Source organism: Kogia breviceps, chromosome 3 (genome assembly GCF_026419965.1).
Source record: "Kogia breviceps isolate mKogBre1 chromosome 3, mKogBre1 haplotype 1, whole genome shotgun sequence".
Classification (NCBI taxonomy): Eukaryota; Metazoa; Chordata; class Mammalia; order Artiodactyla; family Physeteridae; genus Kogia; species Kogia breviceps.
The window spans coordinates 166,854,657-166,863,492 of NC_081312.1; positions in this window are offsets into that span (position 1 = coordinate 166,854,657).

The window sequence follows — 8,836 nt, forward strand, 5'->3', positions numbered from 1 at the left end:
CCTGCCTAGAGAAGTTCCTTTAGCATTTGTTGTAAAGCTGGTTTGGTGGTGCTGAATTCTCTTAGCTTTTGCTTGTCTGTAAAGGTTTTAATTTCTCCATTGAGTCTGAATGAGATCCTTGCTGGATAGAGTTATTTTGGTTGTAGGTTTTTCCCTTTCATCACTTTAAATATGTCTTGCCACTCCCTTCTGGCTTGCAGAGTTTCTGCTGAAAGATCAGCTGTTAACCTTATGGGGATTCCCTTGTATTTTATTTGTTGTTTTTCCCTTGCTGCTTTTAATACTTTTTCTTTGTATTTAATTTTTGATAGTTTGATTAATATGTGTCTTGGTGTTTTTCTCCTTGGATTTGTCCTGTATGGGACTCTCTGTGCTTCCTGGACTTGATTGACTGTTTCCTTTCCCATATTAGGGAAGTTTTCAACTATAGTATCTTCAAATATTTTCTCAGTCCCCCCTTTTTTTTTGTCTTCTTCTTCTGGGACCCCTATCATTCGAATGTTGGTGCATTTAATGTTGTCACAGAGGTCTCTGAGAATGTCCTCAAGTCTTTTCATTCTTTTTTCTTTGTACTGCTCTGCAATCATTATTTCCACTATTTTATCTTCCAGGTCAGTTTCCATTTTTCTGCCTGTGTTATTCTGCTATTGATTCCTTCTAGGGAATTTTTAATTTCACTTATTGTGTTTTTCATCATTGTTTGTTTGCTCTGTAGTCTTCTAGGTCCTTGTTACATGTTTCTTGTATTTTTTGCATTGTATTTCCAAGATTCTGGATCATCTTTACTATCATTACTCTGAATTCTTTTTCAGGGAGATTGCCTATTTCCTCTTCATTTGTTTGGTGTGGTGAGTTTTTACCTTGCTCTTTCATGTGCTGTGTATTTTGCTGTCCTCTCATGTTAACTTACTGTGTTTGGGGTCTCCATTTCGCAGGCTGCAGTTTCATAGTTTCTATTGTTTTTGGTGTCTGCTCCCAGTGGGTATGGTTGGTTCAGTCTGTTGTGTGGGTTTCCTGCTGGAGGGGATTGGTGCCCATGTTCTGGTGGATGAGGCTGGATCTTGTCTTTCTGGTGGGCAGGACCACATCCAGTGGTGTGTTTGGGGGTGTCTGTGAACTTATTATGCTTTTAGGCAGCCTCTCTGCTACTGGGTGGGGTTGTGTTCCTGTCATGCTAGTTGTTTGTCATATGTTGTCCAGCACTATAGCTTGCTGGTCATTGAGTGGAGCTGGGTTTTAGCATTGAGATGGAGATCTCTGGGAGAGCTTCTGCTGTTTGATACTACATGGGACCGGGAGGTCTGTGGTGGACCAATGTCCTGAACTCAGCTCTCCCACCTCAGAGGCTCAGGCCTGACACCTGGCCAGAGCACCAAGACAGTGTCAGCCACATGGTTCAGAAGAAAAGGGGCAAGGGAGGGAGGGAGGGAGGGAGGGAGGGAGGGAGGGAGGGAGGGAGGGAGGGAGGGAGGGAGGGAGGGAGGGAGGGAGGGAGGGAGGGAGGGAGGGAGGGAGGGAGGGAGGGAGGGAGGAAGGAAGGAAGGAAGGAAGGAAGGAAGGAAGGAAGGAAGGAAGGAAGAGCAAGAAAGAAAGAATGAAAAAATAAGTGAATAGAATAAAGTTATTAAAATAGAAAAAATTATTAAAAATAAAAAAGTAATTTAAAAAAAGAGAAAGAAAGAAGAGAGCAACCAAACCCAGAAACAAATCCATCAGTGATAACAAGCACTAAAAACTATACTAAAATAAAAAATGACAGAACCCTAGTACAAATGGCAAAAGTGAAGCTATACAGGCAAAATCACACAAGAAGTGTATACATACACACTCACAAAAAGTGAAAAAGAAAAATAAATGGATATATATATATATATAATAAAAAAGGAAGAGACCAACCAAATCAATAAACAAATCTACAAATTATAATAAGCTCTAAATAATAAGCTAAGATAAACATGAAACCAGAAACAAATTAGATGCAGAAAGCAAACCCCAATTCTACTGTTGCTCCCGAAGTCCAGTGCCTCAATTTTGGGATGATTTGTTGTCTATTCAGGTATTCCACAGATGCAGGGTACATCAAGTTGATTGTGGAGATTTAATCCACTGCTTCTGAGGCTGCTGGGTGAGATTTCCCTTTCGCTTCTTTGTTCGCTCAGCTCCTGGTGTTCAGCTTTAGATTTGGCCCTGCCTCTGCTTGTAGGTCACCTGAGGGTGTCTGTAACCCACCCAGACAGCACAGGATTAAAGTTGCAGGTGTTTAGAGGGCTCTGGGCTCACTCAGGCCAGGGGCAGGGTGGGGTACGGAATGTGGGACGTGCCTGCGGCAGCAGAGGCCAACATGACCTTGCAACAGCCTGAGGCGCACTGTGTGTTCTCTCAGGGAAGTTGTCCCTGGATCGTGGGACCCTGGCAGTGGCGGGCTGCACAGGCTCCCAGGAGGGGAGGTGCGGATAGTGACCTGTGCTTGCACACAGGCTTCTTGGTGACTTCAGCTGCAGCCTTAGTATTTCATGCCTGTCTGGTGTCTGCACTGATAGCCATGGATCACGCCCATCTCTGGAGCTTGTTTAGGCAGTGCTCTGAATCCCCTCTCCTCGCACACTCCGAAACAATGGTCTCTTGCCTCTTAGGCAGGTCCAGGCTTTTTCCTTTGCTCCCTCCTGGAAGGAGTCACCTCCCTAGCTGTGGTGCCTTACCCCCCTTTAGGCTGTGTTCATTCAGCCAACCCCAGTCGTCTCTGTGGGATGTGACCTCCGATGAAGCTGGAACCTCAGGTCCCATCCCCTACCAATCCCAGCTGGCGGGTGAGCAGAGACGCCTCTGGGACTGGTGAATCTCTGTCTGCATGGATCCTCTGTGTGGGAATCTCTCCACTTTGCCCTCTGCACCCCTGTTGCTGTTCTCTCCTCTGTGGCTCCAAAGCTCCCCCCACCACTGCCACCCTGTCTCCACCAGTGAAGCGACTTCCTAGTGTGTGGAAATTTTTCCTCCTTCACAACTCCCTCCCCGAGGAGCAGGTCCCATCCCTACTCTTTGTCTCTGTTTTGTCTTTTTCTTTTGCCCTACCCAGTTATGTGGGGATTTTCTTGCCTTTTGGGAAGTCTGAGGTCTTCTGCCAGTGTTCAGTAGATGTTCTTTTTTTTTTTTTTTTTTTTTTTTTTTTTTTTTTTTTTTTTTTTGCGGTATGCGGGCCTCTCACTGCTGTGGCCTCTCCCGTTGCGGAGCACAGGCTCCGGACGCACAGGCCTAGCGGCCATGGCTCACGGGCCCAGCCGCTCTGCAGCATGTGGGATCTTCCCGGACCAGGGCACGAACCCGTGTCTCCTGCATCGGCAGGCGGATTCTCAACCACTGCTCCACCAGGGAAGCCCTCAGTAGATGTTCTATAGGAGTTGTTCCACATGTAGATGTATTTCTGATGTATTTGTGGGGAGGAAGGTGATCTCCACGTCTTCCTCTTTCGCCATCTTGAAGGTCTCCCTGATGCTTTATTCTATTAACCAATTTCCTTTTAAAAATTCTTTCTATGGCTTGATCCTTCAGGAGTACCAATCATTGACTTCAGGAATACCGATAATAGTTTGTTTGTTTTTCTCTCCTCAGTACTATTTTATATACCTCTGTTAGCCACTTGTATTAGGTCATTAAAATAAGGTAGGGTGAAATAACAAAGAAACCCAGACATGGAATTAGTCAGATTGACAGAAATGTTCTCCTCCATGTGATCCAAGCTCCTTACATCTCATGGCTACTCACATGGGGAAAATTCATAGTGGTCCACAGTCAATGAGATGTTATGGATCAGACCTAGAAGTGGCAGACACTATTCTTGCTTACATCCCGTTTGAGGGCCCTAATTCATGTGAACACATCTAACTGCATGGAAGACTTAGAGATATAGTCTAGCCTTAAGCCCAAAGGAGGGATCAACAAGTTTTGGCTATTGAGCTGACAGTCTCTGACAAGTCATATAGAATGTTCTTGTAATCTCTTCAGTACTCCAAGTTCTTTCAATTCGGACTTCCTTCCATCGTAATCTTCTTCACTTTGGACAGAGTCCCAATATCTTTCTGCACACAGATGAAACCTCATTTCAACATCTGGATTAAAAGGCTGTGACTCTGACTCAGGTGACCATGGCTGCCCTACTCAGGGCCAATTATTACATTTGTTTGATCAAGTTACCACAGAAAATCTTGCTTAGTCAGGAAAAGTACTCATTCAAAAATATTCAAAATAGGCTGTTAGGGGCAAGTCTTAGCTCTCTCTTTTATTGACCATCTTTATTCTTGACAATATTTGTAAGACACCAATATGACCATGGCCCCTTCAGGATAAGAACTATCTCCTTATCGTCACCAGGATGCCTTGAATGTTGTAGTTGCTGTGTGTGATTCTGTAGAAAGAAACTTAGATTGGAAATTAGGAAAGCATGGAGCTGGTTTTAGATCTGCCACTTATTTGTCATGGAAACGTAAAGAGTGATTGACCTTCTTAGCTTATATAAGCTGCCCTCATGGAAATCTTGCCCCTCTGGTTTCACAGAGTTAGGGTGCATGAGGTATGTGAATGTGCTTTGAAAACCATGGTTCAGGTGCCAAAGTGTAGCAATTCTTGTTATATTCACATCAGAAGATAAACCATATCCCTTTGTTGAGTTCCTAATTTGTTCAGGTTCTGTACAAGGCAAGATAGAGTGATAAACATGAATCAGGAGCCATAAGTTAAGTGTTCAAGATAAAAGAAACAGGCACAAAACTAGGATAAAAGATAAAAGATACCAGCTCAAAGAAAATATGAAAGCATTTGCAAAGAAAAACAACTTGGCAGCGCTGAGAGGGTGCTAGAGATAATCTTTTGATCAGTGTGGTGTGGAATGAATTAGGAGAGCCTTGCTGATCACCTTTGCTGCAGTTGTGGTCCACGCCTTGAAGTAATCAGTGCTGCTGGGGCTGTCAGTTCCACATCAGATTCCCCGTGTGTATCCTGTGGGCTTCAAAAACTCAATAAGAGTTTCCTTAAAGGACCCAGGACCTGGACCCTAAGTGAGAATCATGAGGGCAGGTATGAAGCCAACTTATTATTAATATGAAAACTATGTTTTTTCCATAACTGAGAGTCCATAGATTTATAGCAAATCTTTTGAAACATCCATGGAGGTCCTGTGACCTTGTGATACATGCAGTACAAATTGCTTGGCCTAAGAGTGAAGAGATGGTTCACACTATCACCAGAACGTGCAATAATCTGCCTCATGAGCAAATCTGAAAGCAAGATCACTGAAGTATCCAGAATGTACAAATAACTGTACAGGGTGAAAGGATGACCAGCTAAACCAGAGATTTATATGGGAGATTTTATAGATACCTGGACACTGTTGTACTGCATGAGTGATTGTACTATCATTATTGATGACATCATATTTGATAAGCTGAAAATAATCACAGATATTGGAAGAAAATGATATTGGCTAACATTTAATACTAATTCTGTATTGGTTAGGACTATGATAGCTGCTGGACCAGATAAACTAAAAAGTACCAATGCATTAACAAAACAGAGATTTAATTCCTACTTTTGTGAAGTCAGTTGGTAGCAGGATGTGGTGGGGTCTCTGCCCCATGAAGGTATGCAGGTACCCAGACTGTTGAAGCCTCCACCATTTTCAATACAAAGCTTCCAAGTTTATGCTGGGCATCATTATCAAACCAGCTACATAGAAAAAGGCTTATATGGGAAATTTTTAATGAGTTAGACCTGTAGGTACTGTCTATCTCTTTCTGCCCATTCCATTAGTCATAACTTAGTCATATGGCCATACCAAGCTGTGAAGGATGCTTTGACATATAACAAATCCATGTACCCAAAAGGAAAACTAAACAGTTTTAAAGATGAAATACTTGGGGGTTGTTGACATCGGAACTAACATTTGTATAGGTCTTGTACATATAGATCTCTTTCTTCTTGGAGTCATTGGATTACAAATAAGTCAAAACCCTGTGAATTATTTTAGTCATCACCCTTACTTTTGGGAACAGAAACAGGGGTTCCATGGTTATGCGAATTGCCCATGGTCACATACGTGATAATTTGAGGACCTAGTACTCAAATTCACGTCTTTTAACCCCAAAGCCCACATTCATTTTTCTTTTTTTTTTTAAACATCTTTATTGGAGTGTAATTGCTTTAGAGTGGTGTGTTAGTTTCTCTTGTATAACAAAGTGAATCAGCTATATGCATAAGTATATCCCCATATCCGCTCCCTCCTGCATCTCCCTCCCACCCTCCTTATCCCACCTCTCTAGGTGGTCGCAAAGCACCGAGCTGATCTCTCTGTGCTATGCAGCTGCTTCCCACTAGCTATCTGTTTTACGTTTGGTAGTGTATATATGTCCATGCCACTCTCTCACTTCGTCCCAGGTTCCCTTTCCCTTACCCTGTGTCCTCAAGTCCATTCTCTACATCTGTGTTTTTATTCCTGTCCTGGCCCTAGGTTCATATATATGTGTTAGTACATGGTATTTGTTTTTCTCTTTCTGACTTACTTCGCTCTGTATGACAGTCTCTAGGTGTATCCACCTCACTACAAATAACTCAATTTCGTTTCTTTTTATGGCTGAGTAATATTCCATTGTATATGTGCCACATCTTCTTTATCCATTCATCTGTCGATGGACACTTAGGTTGCTTCCATGTCCTGGCTATTGTAAATAGAGCTGCATTGAACATTATGGTACATGACTCTTTTTGAATTATCATTTTCTCAGGCTATATGCCCAGTAGTGGGATTGCTGGGTCATATGGTAGTTCTATTCTTAGGTTTTTTAAGGAACCTCCATACTGTTCTCCATAGTGGCTGTATCAATTTATGTTCCCACCAAGAGTGCAAGAGGGTCCCCTTTTCTCCACATCCTCTCCAGGGTTTATTGTTTGTAGATTTTTTGATGATGGCCATTCTGACTGGTGTGAAGTGATATGGCATTGTAGGTTTGATTTGCATTTCTCTACTGATTAATGATGTTGAACATTCTTTCATGTGTTTGTTGGCAATCTGTATATCTTCTTTGGAGTAATGTTTATTCAGGTCTGACGATTTTTGGATTGGGTTGTTTGTTTTGTTGATACTGAGCTGCATGAGCTGCTTGTAATTTCTGGACATTAATCCTTTGTCAGTTGCTTCATTTGCAAATATTTTCTCCCATTCTGAGGGTTCTCTTTTTATCTTATTTATGGTTTCCTTTGCTGTGCAAAGCTTTGAAGTTTCATTGGGTCCCATTTGTTTATTTTTGTTTTTATTTCCGTTTTTCTAGGAGGTGGGTCAAAAAGGATCTTGCTGTGATTTATGTCATAGAGTGTTCTGCCTGTGTTTTCCTCTAAGAGTTTTGGAGTGGCCTTACATTTAAGTCTTTAATCCATTTTGAGTTTATTTTTGTGTATGGTGTTAGGAAATGCTCTAATTTCATTCTTTTACAGGTACCTGTCCAGTTTTCCCATCACCACTTATTGAAGAGGCTGTCTTTTCTCCATTGTATATTCTTACCTCCTTTATCAAAAATAAGGTGATCATATGTGAGTGGGTTTATCTCTGGGCTTTCTATCCTGTTCCATTGATCTATATTTCTGTTTTTGTGCCAGTACCATAATGTCTTGATTACTGTAGCTTTGTAGTATAGTCTGAAGCCTGGGAGCCTGATTTCTCCAGCTCCGTTTTTCTTTCTCAAGATTGCTTTGGCTATTCGGGGACTTTTGCGTTTCCATATAAATTGTGAAAGTTTTTTGTTCTAATTCTGTGAAAAATGCTTTGGTAGTTTGATAGGCATTGCATTGAATCTGTTGATTGCTTTGGGTAGTATAGTCATTTTCACAATGTTGATTCTTCCAATCCAAGAACATAGTATCTCTCTCCATCTGTTTGTATCATCTTTAATTTCTTTCATCAGTGTCCTAGCTTTCTACATACAGGTCTTTTGTCTCCTTATGTAGATTTATTCCTAGGTATTTTTTGTTGTTGTTGCAGTGGTAAATGGGAGTGTTTGCTTAATTTCTCTTTCAAATTATTCATCATTAGTGTATAGGAATGCAAGAGATTTCTGTGCATTAATTTTACATCTTGCGACTCTACCAAATTCATTGATTAGCTCTAGTAGTTTTCTGGTAGCATCTTTGGGATTCTCTACATATAGTATCATGTCATCTGCAAACAGTGACAGTTTTACTTCTTATTTTCCAATTTGTATTCCTTTTATTTCTTTTTCTTCTCTATTGCTGTGGCTGAAACTTCCAAAACTATGTTGAATCATAGTGGTGGGAGTGAGCAACCTTGTCTTATTCCTGGTCTTATTGCAAATGGTTTCAATTTTTCACCATTGAGAACGATGTTGACTGTGGGTTTGTCATATATGGCCTATATTATGTTGAGGTAGGTTCCCTCTGTGCCTACTTTCTAGAGAGTTTTTATCATAAATGGGTGTTGAATTTTGTCAAAAGCTTTTTATGCATCTATTGAGATGATCATATGGTTTTTATCCTTCAGTTTTTTAATATGGTGTGTCACATTGATTGATTTGCATATATTGAAGAATACTTGCATTCCTGTGATAAATCCCACTTGATCATGGTGTATGATCCTTTTAATGTGCTGTTGGATTTTGTTTGCTAGTATTTTGTTGAGGATTGTTGCATCTGTTCATCAGTGATAGTGGCCTGTACTTTTCTTTTTTTGTGACATGTTTGTCTGGTTTTGGTATCAGGGTGATGGTGGCCTCGTAGAATGAGTTTGGGAGTGTTCCTCCCTCTGCTATATTTTGGAAGAGTTTGAGAAGGATAGTTGTTA